This window comes from Terrapene carolina, unplaced genomic scaffold, assembly GCF_002925995.2.
Source record: "Terrapene carolina triunguis isolate 2854851 unplaced genomic scaffold, T_m_triunguis-2.0 Scaffold68, whole genome shotgun sequence".
NCBI lineage: Eukaryota > Metazoa > Chordata > Testudines > Emydidae > Terrapene > Terrapene triunguis.
Window position 1 is genome coordinate 16476881 of NW_020664419.1, and position 15142 is coordinate 16492022.

Consider the following 15142-nt stretch of genomic DNA (forward strand, 5'->3'; position numbering starts at 1 on the left):
ATTCTATTATTGTTTAACAGCGCAATTAATCGTGCAAATAATTGTGATTTTTTTTAATTGCACAATTAATCACGGTTATTTTTTTTAATTGCTTGACAGCCCTACTTTAAACATTTTAAGTAAAGCATTTTAGGCTTATTCATCAGGACTCATAATTTAGGGGAATATTTTACTACAGATTCAATGAAAACCTCCTTGTTTTTACAATATACTAATTTACTAAAACCTAAAATATATTGAATATGTCTCACCTACTGTAATTTATGCAGGGATCTTTACCATTCACATAATACAACATTCTGGACCTACTTTAATGAAAGGGTACTGTACATTGATATCCGTGAGTGGTTAAACAGGAGACAAGTAATGAGAAATAAAACCCCTTTTCAGATGTAATGGAACAAACAGGGTTCAAGTTCAGAGGCTCTGAAGGAAAAAGTAGGCAGCAGTAATCTTAGATAAGTGAGAACGGCACTACCACAGTCTCCAAATTCATTAAAAAGCATTTTGTACAGGAAAGTAGAGATTTCAATAAAGCTTTGGTAGACTTTTATGACTGTATTTCAGTTCCCAATACTATAGTTAAGGGTATCAGTATTTCCAATAATAACCCCAAATTTCAGAGAGGTTGAACTTAATAATAAAAAATGTATTCCTGGGCTAAACCTTGTCATATGATACTTTATCCTGGGAACCCATCTTATTCTTTATGCAAATAAATAAGAAAAATAACTCTATGAGGCAATAAAATCTTCAAATAACCTTTGATTTTTGGGTGCCTAAATATCTGGTTGCCAAGCTCGAGTCATCTTAAAGTGGCCAAATTTTCGGAAAGCAACAAACACCCGCCCTTTGACAACCAGCACCCTTTAAGGTGTCTGAAGTTGAGCATCACTTTTGAAAAGTTTGTTTGCAGTTTGTATTAAACATGATCTATGTGCATTTACAGAGAAACAAACTAACCAATAAATAGGCACACAATACAGGATGATACTGGAAGAAGATACTGTACTAAATGATTAAGATCTCATAGATGGTGTGACTAAGAATAAAGTCTAGTCTATTGACTAAACTTGCCATCACCAATGAGTGTGAGCATTTTCAGGACAATATTGCAATAAGCGTGGGAAAGACTATAAAAGGATTGCAAGATAGGATAAGTAGCGGTAAGTGACATCGTATTTACGAAACATGTTTCTGGAAAGATTAAGTAATGAACCACTTTAAAAAAAATAATGATTTTGGTACTGGCCCTAATTTAATTGAAGTCAATGGGAGTTTTGGGAAGAAGGTTTGGTCCATGTAAGTAAGTATAATATAGAAAAGCCACCCAAAAAACAGTTTCTGTTTTACATGAGTGAAAAAAGATTCATAGATTTCAAGGACAGAAGAGACCACTGTGATCATCTATCTAATCTGGCCGTCTGCATAACACAGGGTATAGGACTTCCCCCAATTAATTCCTGTTTGAAAGACTGGAGAGAAAATAAGACAGGTATTTTAATATTAAAATGTATATTAAAATAAAATTGCAAAAAAAAGATGCAGCCGTTAACATTTATATGATCTTTGGAATAGAATAATAAATATTATTTTTTCTTGTATCTTATATAATGCTAGTTGGTAAGTATGAGAAATGCATGTGTTCGTGGAATTGTGACATCACAATTCCCTTCCTTTTCTACCCTTAATCAACCAGCTCTCAGCAATGGTTAGATTTCAGGCGTTCTTGCTGATGCTTTTAGATCTGCCTGCAGGCTCCAATATCATTATTAGAAAGTTTTGTTGACTTACCTACATGCTCTGACGGTACAGGGGATTGCAAAAATGTCTTTGTGATATTCTCGCAGCGTGATCTCAGTAGCCAGTTTGGAGCAATTACTCATCTGCCCTAAATATTCTCATTTTAAGTTCTACAAGATTGTTTAATCACTCCTAGTTAGGGTATATTCAAGGTTGTTGGGGGAAGTAACAAGACAATTTGGACTATAGTGCTATTTGATCATTAGCTATCATGTCCCAAAGTCATGACATTTTACTTGAAAGATTAACTCAAATTGGCTAAATATGAGCACTCTCACATGAATAAAATTGGCTGGAAATACTGTAAGCAAAGCATAAAACAACAAGAAGGAAGAGGTGTCTAGAAGCATGCTGCAGGGACAGTGCTAGGCCTAATCTTATTTAACATCATAATGATCTGGAAGATCGTCTACATGGCATGCTAATTAAATTCACAAGTAATACTAAAATGGTCTAAAATGGGAAGTTTTGTGACCATCAGCAAGGAAAGAGATATATGTATAAAGATACCTAGAAAAAGTAGAATTATGGGCAAGAAAGAAAATGAGATCCAAACTAGACAGATGCAAGATAATATATCTGGGGGAAATAATCTGAAAGACAGATGCTTAGGCCCCAGTTCTGTAAGCGACGTAAGCATGTGAGTATTCCTATTCAAATCAATGGAACTATTCATGTGTTTAGGAGGGATAGTGAACAACTTGTAGTGTGATCTTGCAGTGATGAAGTTAATCGGGATTTGGGGATACAAGTGCATTGCCATAAAGCTAGTCATAAGGTTCCTTGATCTGAGAGAACTAAAAATATACAGGAATAGCTTAATTTTCATTTTTAAAAAGAGTAAGTTTCTAGCCTTTGTTCTTGCACAGGAATGCAAATTGCTGCGAGTTCAAACTGATGTAAACCAGTCCCTAGGGCAACCAGCTCAATTTCTTCGGGAGGAAGCTGGGATGAGATAGGGATAAAGATATTTCCCACCCACACATTTTCAATGTAAAATGAGCTGGTTAATTCTGAACAATCATCATCCTAACCCTCCTTAAAATCCTTAGGTCAGCTCTATGAGGTGATAATGGAGGAGAGGATTAGGTTATCTTTGGAGTGGGATGGACAGTTGACATGAAATGCGTTGCAGGCCCACCCAAAATTGCTAATAAAATTGCACAGACACTGTCACGGTGCAGGGAGGTAAGAGTCCCTCCCTGTATGGCACTGATGATACTACACATAGAATATTGTTTTTGTGGGCTTCTCTCTACCAGAAAGCTGTTAACAATTGGCCTCCCTCAGAGATTGATGGGGAGGGGCCACAACACACCCCCTGGTGGGCTGAACCAGGAGAGCCACATCCACCCCGCTGGAAGCGGAAGGGCAGGACAGAAAGGGGAAGTACAAAAGGTGGGGCCTGCAGCTCAGTTGGAGTGGAGCCACCAAAGGAGATGGATGCATCCCACCTGATGCTGGAGCCTGCAGAAGAGCTGCCGGGGCTGCCTCATGAGAATTGTTGAGAGCTCCCAGGACCGCTGGCTGACCAAGATGCTGAGGAGTTGCCGGGGCTGCCACCTGAGGACTGGCCAGAGCTCCCCGGGCTGCCGACCAACCGAGACACCGAGGAGCTGCTGGGGCCAGAGCCCACTCATTGCTTTGCTGCTCCGCCCTGACTCGGCCTGGAGCTCATAGGCTGCTTAGCCCTGTGCCCTGATTGCAGGCCAGAGCCCACTCATTGCTCTGCTGCCCTGCCCTGACTGGGCCTGGGGCTCATATACTGCCATAATGTTCTGCACTGATTGCAGGCCAGAGCCTGCCTACCCATTGCTTTGCTGCCCTGCCCTGACTGGGCCTGGAGCTCACAGACTGCCGTACTGTAGACTGCCGTCACTAGGTGACGCTAACTCCCCCCTTTGAGCTCACCTTTAGAGGTACGCAGTTGTGAGGAGGCGTGGCCTCCCTCAGAGACTGACAGGGAGGGATGGCCACGCAGCCTACACAATTTAAATGCAGTTTGTAGAAGAGCAACAAAAAATATATATATTAATAGCTGATAGGCTAGATTTATGAGGAAAGGCTGAAAGAAGGAAACATTTGACTTTCAAAGAGACTTTGTTTCCTAAGTGTCTAAGTCACTTCTGAAAAATGAGACATTAGAAAATTTTACCCCAGTCTTTATTTTTAAAAAATCTCCTCAAACTATTAATTTAAAAAGCATAAAATTGCAAATCCTACTGATGTTACACATGACAGTCAGATATTCAAATAAATTACAGCACTGATCTTGAGCATGTGCACTCTGAACCAGACAGAAAAGGCATATGATATATTGCAAGTTGCCTTTTTAATTGCTTCTCCCCATGATCCATGATTTAGAGTAGAGTAAAGTAAACTCATTCTACAACATCCATTTCAAAGTGCTCTTCCTGTAGTTCAATTTGTTTGGTACCTGTGTTTATTATTCTTTGGCTCAATGCAAATTACTTCACATTTGTCAACATTACATTTCATTTTGCCACATGTCATCATCCCATTTGCAAAGCAAATCCTGAGTCTTTTGAATTTTGCTTGTTAAAATCTTAGTGATTATCTCCACCCCACACAGGGGCCCTAAATCTAAATTATTTGTCAAGATTAAAAATAGCAGAGGACCAAGAAAAATAATGTACTCAACAGGATAACGCTTCATTATTTTCCCCAGTTAGTAATAATTTTTAACAATACTCTGTGCGACTTCTTTATTGCCAACCTCTTTATTCACTCTTCTCTGTAAACATAGATTTTCATGACTTGTTGTCATCTTGTGGACCAATATAAAGCTATGTGAAAGTTCAGATAAATGATACAGTACAGTACAACTGCTGTGATCCATCTTCTATAGCCTCCTTTAAGAAGAGTCACAAATGGGTAAAGGCCAGGTCGCAACGGGACCTTATGCAGGGAAAGGTGGGACACAACAGTGCCTCCGGTGTATGTCACAGCTATAGTCCCTGCACTCAGGATACACTTAAATATGCAAGTATAATGGAACCAGAAACTAGACAGGAGAGTCACAGTAAATCAGTCCTTTCAAACAGAACTGAGTAAATGGGGGAAAACATCTGAGAATGTTGTGACCTATTCTGACAATCTGCAAACAGAAAACAATGGAACTTTGTTAAATACTGTATATTATTCATTATGAATTATTCCTTCATCTCCAATATCCATTCTGTTTAAAGATAAACAAGCCAGTAAAATATATCTTTACCAAAAAAAATACACAAGGTTTCATTTGCATAAAGGATAACAGTGTATCTTAGACATGAGCAAAAATTGTACCTTAGACTTCCAAAAGTGTGTGCCAAAAACAGCCTGTATTTTATCCAAACGTAAAAATGAAACCTACATACAGCCCCCTTTTCATCTACTCAAGGCTGTCAACCATCTTTAAAGGGTTACCACCAGGTTATGGTATATACTGCAGACTACATTAATATTTTTAAAAGAAATTCATACAGCGTGAACACATTCTATATTAGAATCCTAGTGTTCTACATCAAAGGGTAGTCTGAAGCCTTGATGCCACAGAGCAGCTAAGTACCTAGCCACATAACTGAAGTTAGCACACTTTGTCCACATGTTGCATTCCGCTGATACTTTGGCTGTGTTTCTGTAACTAAAATGCCTTCCAGATGCCATCATTGCTATTACAGATCCAAGTTTAGACTACCTAAACTGGAAAAAATAAGGAGTTCTAGAATCAATTCTTCAGGGTCTAAGCTAATCACATGGGATCAAAATTTAAGACCCTGTCCTGCATTTATGCTCAATTTCATACTGAGATATAAAATGCAAAAAGTAAAACACTCACTTTATTGACTTTTTATGGTGCGTGGATGTGTGTTTGCACTCTTTTATGATGGAAAAGGCCTTCTCACAGAAAAGCAGAAATGTTATAATTCTGGTTTATTTAACCAGTAGATAACAGTAAAAAAAGTCATGTTTCTTTATAATAGAAATAAAATAAAGAACAGAGGAATTGTGTTTCCCTACATACCAAAATAAATATAAAGCATAAAGTTCAGACAGTAGCTCACCTCATGCACTATGAATTGCTTCTTATATCCTCTGCCATTTATTGACAGTATAGCTTGATAATGCATTGGCATATCACAGTGGTATTGTCAGATGAGTGGAAGAATGAATCTTCTCTTGACTCTTGAGCAGGGATAAATAATCCTAGATTTGTGTTATTCTCATTCAGAATCAGAGCATAAATAATTAATATGTTACATTTCTAGGATTATTCAGAGATTCCGTGGCCACAAAGGACCACTGTGATCATCTAGTCTGACCTTGTATATAACATAGGCCATAGAACTTCCCTAAAACTAGTTCCTAGAGCATATCTTTTATAAGAACATCCAGTCTTGATTTAAAAATTGTCAGTGGTGGAGAATCCACCACATTTGGTAAGTTGTTCCAACGGTTAATTACTCTGACTGTTCAAAATTAATACCTTTTTCCAAGTCGGAATTTGTCTAGCTTCAATTTGCAGCCATTGGATCATGGTATAGCTTTGTACTAAACTGAAGAACCTATTATCAAATATTTGTTCCCCACGTAGGTACTTATAGACTGTAATCAAGTCACTCCTTAACCTTCTCCTATTTGAGCTAAATAGATTGAGCTCCTTAAGGCTATCACTGTAAGGCATGTTTTCTAATATTTTAATCATTCTTGTGGCTCTTCTCTGAACATTCTCCAATTTATCAACATCTTTCTTGAAGAATTCCAGCAGCAGTCACCCCAGTCTCAAATACAGAGGTAAAATAACCTCTCTACTCCTACTCGGAATTTCCCTGTGCATTCATCCCTGGATTGCATTAGCGAGTCCTTTTGGCTACAGTATTGCAACTGGGAGCTCATGTTCAGCTAATTATCAACCGCAACCCCCAAATATTTTTCAGAGTCGCTGCTTCGCAGGACACAATTCCCCATCCTGTAATGGCCTACATTTTTTGTTCCTAGATACATATATTTACATATTAAAACACATATTGTTTGCTTGTGCCCAGTTTATCATGCAATCCGAATTACTCTGAATCAGTGATCTGTCCTCTTTATTATTTACCACTCCCACAATTTTTGTGTCATCTGCAAACTTTATCGGTGATTATTTTATGTTTTCTTCCAGATCATTAATAAAAATGTTAAATAATGTAGGACCAAGAACATATTCCTTTGTGAACCCACTAGAAACACACCAGTTACATAATGATTCTGCATTTACAATTACATTTTGAAACCTATCAGTTTGCCATCTTTTAATCTAGTTAATGAGTGCCATGTTAATTTTATATCATCCTAGTCTTTTAATCCAAGAAGGCCAATGACATATTGGGCTGTATTAGTAGGAGCATTGCCAACAGATTGAGGGAAGTGATTATTCCCCTCTACTCGGCACTGGTGAGGTCACACCTGGAGTATTGCATCCCGTTTTGGGCCCCCCACTACAGAAGGGATGTGGACAAATTGGAGAGAGTCCAGCAGAGGACAACAAAAATGATTAGGAGGCTGGAGCACATGACTTACAAGGAAAGGCTGAGGGAACTGGGGTTATTTAGTCTGCAGAAGAGAAGAGTGAGGGGAGATTTGATAGCAGCCTTCAACTACCTGAAGGGGGTTTCCATAGAGGATGGAGCTAGGCTGGTCTCAGTGGTGGCAGATGACCAAACAAGGAACAATGGTCTCAAGTTGCAGTGGGGGAGTTCTAGGTTGGATATTAGGAAACACTATTTCACTAGGAGGGTGGTGAAGCACTGGAATGGGTTACCTAGGGAGGTGGTGCAATCTCCATCCTTAGAGATTTTTAAGGTCCAGCGTGACAAAGCCTTGGTTGGGATGATTTAGTTGGGGGTTGGTCCTGCTTTGAGCAGGGGGTTGGAGTAGATGACCTCCTGAGGTCTCTTCCAACCCTAATATTCTATGATTCTAATCAAAATATCAGATGGTACCAAGTCAAATGCCCTACAGAAATCTATGTATATTATATCAACACTATTATCTTTATCAAACAAACTTGTAATCACATAAAAAATATCAATTTAGTTTGACAGGATCTATTTTCCATAAACCCATTTGCATTAATTATATTACCCTCACTTAATTCTTTACTAATAGAGTCCTGTATCAGTTGCTCCATTATCTTGCCTGGGATTGAAGTTTATAATTATCATAGACATCCTGTTTACCCTTTTAAAATATTGGCACAACATTAGCTTTTTTCCAGTTGTCTGGAACTTCCCCAGTGTTCCAAGACTTATTGAAAATCAGCATTAATGGTCCAGGGAGATCCTCAGCCAGCTCTTTGAAAAACTCTTGGATGCAAGTTATCTGGACCCACTGATTTTAAAATGGCTAACTTTAGTAGCTGCTGTTTAACATCTTCCTGAGATACCAGTAGAATGGAAAGAGTATTATCATATGATATGACTACATCATCTACTTTTCCCCCCAAATACAGAACAGAAATATTTATTGAACAGTTCTGCCTTTTCTGTATTGTTATTGATAATCATGTCATTTCCAGCTAGTAATGTACCATTGCTAGGATTCTTTTAGAAACTATTTACCCCCAGGAATTTCATCATAAAATAAGCTTATGTTGGTTGAGGCTATGCCTGTTTTGGACAAAATAGCAGCCTGCATTTTTCTGAACAGGAGTTAAATGTAAAGCATTCTTTGTATACAATTCTTGCAAATGAAGTCATAATGGAGTAGGGGCACCATCAAAGTCAGAAAGACTAAATAATTTGAAAATTTTGCTAAAATAGTTCAAATCTTTGTAATAAAGGGAGGTGCTGTACAAATAAAGAAAAACTACTTCATGTATTTTTATTTTATAGATAAATACAGTATTAAGGTGTGGGAATAGTTCTGAGAACATCTGTGGTAGCTCTTCCATTTCATTCCTATGAGTCAGGATAAGATCATACATTACCTATATGTGACCATAACATTAAGATCAATCCATCAAACAGATGTGTTTAGGATTATGCTGCCTGCTTTCTGTTCTACCAGTAAACTACGAAAGACCACACAGACTCAGCTCTATTGGAGCAAAAGCTTGTGTCACTCACAGTATCAACAAACAAAGTCTGTACTGAAATCCTAATATTCAGGATGTTGTAAATAAAGCATCAGAGCAGAGCTCTATGGCACCAGCCCCTTAGAAGTGTACAGATGTGCCAGTGAAAAGTTTACTAGTGGGGGAGATTAGACTTCTTGTAGGATGCTGTGCTGCTATTCATGACCATGTATATTAATTTGTGTAAGCCTATGCATTCCAAATGTTGGATGGGAAAACGGAGACCAGACTTTTTTTTTTATTCAGACAGTCAGGCCACTAAGCAAGGTTACCAAAAACCTAGTGAAGTACAGCCATCTCCCAACCCTGTCTCATGAAATACAACCCCTCCCTAGTATTATATCGGCTAAGGCGTCTCTTTAGGATGCATTATATTCCAAATTACAGTGATGTTGAAACAACTGAAAACATCCAGGAGCAAACATCCCGTTACAAACATCAGTTCAATCTGAATTTAATTAAGACTCAAACTGAACCATTGGTGACTATAAACCTATGGCAGTGCAGAGAGCTGCACCATTCCAGGAGCTCCAAATGACATAACTCCTCCAGCCAGAAAGCCATCCTCTTTCCTAACTCCTGGTATTCTCTGACCCCAGCATCAGTTGTCTGTTACACCCAATAATGCCTATCAATTGCACAGAATATTTTACTCCTAAAATCTGAAAAATCTGTATTAAGGAGGGTAAGCATTATTTGATCTTGTTTTACTGATGAGGTAACTGAGCACAGAGAGATTAAGTGGCTTGCCCATTTCTGAAAATCTTGACCCAAGTCGTCTAACTTTAATTTTGATGCCAAACTAAAATTTTACCCTGCTCCTCACCTGGAAAATTGTGCTTTAGCTCTTCCTCTTGATTTCCCACTTCATCTAGGTGGTTCACCTAGACATAGCCATCTTTCAGTGAGGTGGAAGATATGTGAAAGGACAAAGAATCATAGAAATATAGGGCTGGAAGAGAATTCAAGAGATCATCTAGTCTAGCCCCCTACACCAAGGCAGGACCAAGTACACCTAGACCATCCCCAACAACTGTTAGTCTAACCTATTCTTAAAAACTTCCAATGACAGGGATTCCACAACCTCCCACAGGAAGCCTATCCCAGACCTAACTATAAGGATAGTTAAGTAAGTTTTTCCTAATATCTAGTTCTCCTTTGATGCAAATTAAGGAAATTACATCTTGTCCTACCTTCAGTGGACATGAAGAACTATTTATAACAGCCCTGAACATATTTGGAGATTGTTATCAGGTCTCTCCCACTATTCTTTCCCCAAAACTAAACATGCCCAGCTTTTTTAACCTTTCTTCACAGGTCAGGTTTTCTAAACCTCTAGTAATTTTTATTGCTTTCCTCTAGACTATCTCTAATTTGTCCATATCTTTCTTGAAGTGTGGAGCCCAAAACTGGACACAATTCTACAGTGGGGGCCTCACCATGTCTTACATACACTGATGTTAATACACCCCAGAATGATATTAGCCTTTTTTGCAACTGCATTGTATTGTTGTTTAATTCAATTTGTGATCCATTATAATCCCCAGATCCTTTTCTGCAATACTACTGCCTAGCCAGTTATTCCTCATTTTCTAGTTGTTCATTTGATTTTTTTAGTACTTTGCACTTGTCTTTATTGAATTTAATCTTGTTGATTTTAGACCATTTCTCCAAATTATTTAGGTCTTTTGAATTCTAATCTTGTCCTCCAAAATGTTTGCAATCATCCCAGGTTGGTGTCATCCACAAATTGTATAAGCATACTTTCCACTCCATTATTCAAGGCATTAACAAAAATATTGAATAGTACCAGACCCAAGACAAACCTCAGTAGGACCCCACTACGTATGTCCTCACAGTCTGACAGTGAACCATTGATAATGGCAGAAGAAGTGTTTCATGGGGTTTCATTTGGTTTTATATGACTTATGGGGTGGCCAGGGAGGGGTAGTACCTCTGATGGGGGGACTTGTCATATCCTTTGGGGGTAGTCCATCCACTTTGGTCCCCACCTGTCACTCAGCTCTCACCTGTGGCTCCAAGTAGCTGCAGCATGCGCAGCGGCCACACCCCGGGCAATGGCTTCGATGGGCCAGCCAAACCAGGTGAGTGTGACTGATGGCACTCAAAGCCTCAGTGAATTTGGGATATGCCTACCCTGCATGCGACGTCAGCTCCGGCGGATTGGGCGAAAGAGATCACTAAGATCCAACGGCCAAGAAGGCGGTTCTGCAACGCTTTGTGGAAAGCAAAGGACTTGACGAGGCACGAAAGACGTCAAGGCCATCCACTGCAACCAAAGAAGTTACCAGTTGTGACGATTTTTCGTACCATTGGTGTCTGGCTTCTAAGGTCGAGAGAGTGGGATTGCTCCCGTGCAATGGCTCTACCACTCAAAAGCTTTCACGCCCAGGTCCTGTGCAAATCGTCAAACATCATCATCATCATACTACTCAAGTCCTGCGGCGATGGGGGAAGGGCAAAGCGACAGGTGGAGTTTACCACTGGGAGTCGTAGTCCCAATCCTGCACGCAGGCGGCCTATGGATAGGTGGTCGTCCAGCTCTGTACTTGGGGCAGCAGAGTTGCCCGGCAGCATCCCAGGTGTCTGAGCAGCCCTCTTCAGGACAGCACTGCTCACCCTAGTAAGGGAGGGGCCTAGAAAAGGTGGCCTAAAAATTGCCTGCCCTACAACAACTGCCCAGCAAGCCGCGGCTGGCAGTTCAACCCAATCTGCGGCCGAAACCAAAAGAAAAATTTGAGAAAACTTACCATTGGTGTATGGAATGTTCGTACCCTCATGGATCGAGAAGCTGTTGCAAGACCTGAGAGAAGGACAGCCCTCATTGCTCGAGAACTAGTCCGCTACAACCAGGGCCGGCTCCAGGCACCAGCCCACCAAGCTGGTGCTTGGGGCGGCACCTGGAGGGGGGTGGCACGGCGTGGCGCTCTGGCCCGAGAGCGGGGCCGCGACCGGGCTCGCCGCCCTCCCCCCGGCGCTGCCTCTGGCCGCCGGGGAGAGCGGAGCCCTGGCCGGGCTCTCCGCCCTCCCCCCAGGGCTGCCTCTGGCCGCTGCGGAGAGCGGAGCCCCGGCGGGGCTCTCCGCCCTCCCCCCGGTGCTGCCTCTGGCCGCCGGGGCTCTGCTCTCCCCAGCGGGGCTCGCCGCACTCCCCTGGGGGGGCGGGCGGCGGGAGGTTTTTTTGCCTGGGGAGGCAAAAAAGCCAGAGCCGGCCCTGGCTACAACATCGATATAGCGGCATTAAGTGAAACAAGATTGCCTGGGGAAGGTTTCTTGAGTGAACCAGGAGGTGGTTACACCTTCTTCTGGAAGGGTAAGACTGAGACGGAGGACAGAATACATGGAGTTGGTCTGGCAATAAAAACCTTATTGATGCATCAGCTCCCAGACCTTCCAGTGGGTATCAATGAAAGATTGCTGAAGCTACGCTTCCCACTAAATGCCAAATGTCATGTCACCATCATCAGTGCATATGCACCCACTTTAACATGCTCTGACAACTCAAAGGAACAATTCTATGAAGATCTCGACAGACTGATCAAGGCCACACCTGTAACAGATAAACTACTCCTACTTGGCGATTTCAATGCCCGAGTCGGGGCTGACAGCGAGAACTGGAAAGGAGTAATCGGGCCACATGGTGTAGGCAAAATGAACAGCAATGGACTACTTCTTTTGAGTTTTTGTTCTCAAAATGACCTGACCGTTACCAACACTCTGTTCCAACAAGCGGACAAATACAAAACGACGTGGATGCACCCTAGGTCCAAACAGTGGCATCTGATAGATTATGCCATTGTTAGAAGGCGAGACATCCAAGACGTACTGATTACCAGAGTAATGTGAGGCGCAGAGTGCTGGACCGATCACAGATTAGCCAGGACGTCTCTTCAACTCTACATCATTCCTTCTCAGGGGGGAGGGATAGCTCAGTGGTTTGAGCATTGGCTTGCTAAACCCAGAGTTGTGAGTTCAATCCTTGAGGGGGCCAGATAGGGATCTGGGGCAAAATCAGTACTTGGTCCTGCTAGTGAAGGCAGGGGGCTGGACTCGATGACCTTTCAAGGTCCCTTCCAGTTCCAGGAGATAGGATATCTCCATTAATTTCAAACGCCCTAAGTATGTGCAACCTGCTTTCAATATAGCCAAACTGAAGGATGCTTAATGTTTCAACAAATTCCAGAAGAGTCTTGATGACAAACTGACATCCCATGGACAACTGATCGGTACTGTAACCGAAAAGTGGGATCAGTTCAAGCAGATCGTGACTGACACAGCAATAACCTCTCTTGGACCAAAGAAAAGAACACATCAGGATTGGTTTGATGAGAACCAAGAAGAAATATGCTCAGCATTGGAAGTAAAGAGAAAAGCCTTTATCGAATGGCAGAATGACCCCTCCTCAGTCTCTAAACAGGACCATTTCAAGTACCTCAGAGCAGGGCTGGCACCAGGCACCCAAGCTGGTGCTTGGGGCGGCACCTGGAGGGGGGCGGCGTGGTGCTCCGGCCGCCGGGGACAGCGGGGCCACAGCTGGGCTCGCCGCCCTCCCCCTGGCGCTCTGGCCGCCCTCCCCCCTGCGCCCTCCCCCCGGGGCTTGGGCGGCAAAAAAGCCAGAACCGGCCCTGCTTCAGAGCAAAACACAGAAAGACCTCTGTTAGATACAAGACAACTGGTGGGAGAGCAAAGCCAAAGAAATTGAGCACAATGCTGAGACCCACAACTTAAAGATGTTCTTTAGTGCCATTAAGACTGTCTATGGACCCTTTAAACCAAGGACCACCCCATTGCTCTCATTAGACAACACAATGCTGATTAAAGATAAAGAAGGCATCAGCGAAAGATGGCGAGAACACTTTAGCAACCTTCTCAATAGACCATCAACGATGAATAATAATGTCCTTAATGAAATTCCACAACAACCTGCTCGGACAGATCTTGACTTTCCGCCCACTATAGATGAGATTAAGAAAGCTGTTAGCCAGATGAGTTCAGGGAAAGCTCCTGGAAAAGATGGGATACCAGCAGAGATATATAAAGCAGCAGGTCCAGCAGCACTAGCAGTGTTCCACAGCGTGATCATCAACATCTGGGAGGATGAAAACATACCACAGGACCTTCACGATGCTACTATTGTCTCTCTTTTCAAGAACAAAGGCAGCAAAGCAGAATGTGGAAACTATAGAGGCATAGCCCTCCTCTCCGTTGGAGGGAAGATCATCGCCTGCATCATCTTGAACCGCCTAATAGCCAGTATTTCCGAGGCAAATCTACCTGAAAGTCAATGTGGTTTTTGACCTGACCGGAGCACAGTCGACATGGTGTTTGCTGTCAGACAAATACAAGAGAAGTGCATTGAACAGAACATGCACCTGTATGCTGTCTTCATAGATCTGACAAAGGCGTTTGATACCATCAACAGGGAAGCCCTTTGGACCATTCTAACACGACTTGGCTGCCCAAGAAAATTTGTCCAGATTATACTCCTTTTTCATGACAGTATGACAGGCGAAGTATTGTCTGATGGAGCCACATCAGCCCCCTTTAACATCACGAACGGCGTGAAACAAGGATGTGTTCTCGCTCCTGTCCTATTTAACTTGTTCTTTGCATGTGTCCTTAACCATGCACTGAAAGATCTGGACCAAGGTATATACTTGAAATACCGGCACAATGGTTCACTTTTTGACCTCCGTCGCCTGAATGCAAAGACTAAGACAGTGCAGAAACTCCTTCTTGAGGCACTCTTTGCTGACGACTGTGCCCTCATGGCTCACACTGAAAATGATCTTCAGCACATTGTCAACAAGTTTGCTGAGGCCTCGCAACTTTTCGGACTAACTATCAGCCTCGGAAAGACAGAAGTTCTCCATCAACCTGCACCTGGATCAAATGCTTCTGTCCCGAGTATCTGCATCGATGGCACTCAGCTGAAAGTAGTGGAGAACTTTAAATATCTGGGTAGTGTCATATCCAGTGATGGATCACTGGATAATGAGATCAATGCACGAATATCCAAAGCAAGCCAGGCACTTGGCTGTCTGCGTGTCAAAGTTTTTAATCACACAACATCCGGATGTCAACAAAACTGCTTGTGTACAGAGCTGTTGTTCTTTCATCTCTTTTGTACGGGTGCGAAACATGGACACTATATAGGCGTCACATCAAGCAGCTTGAAGCATTTCACATGTGCTGCCTCCG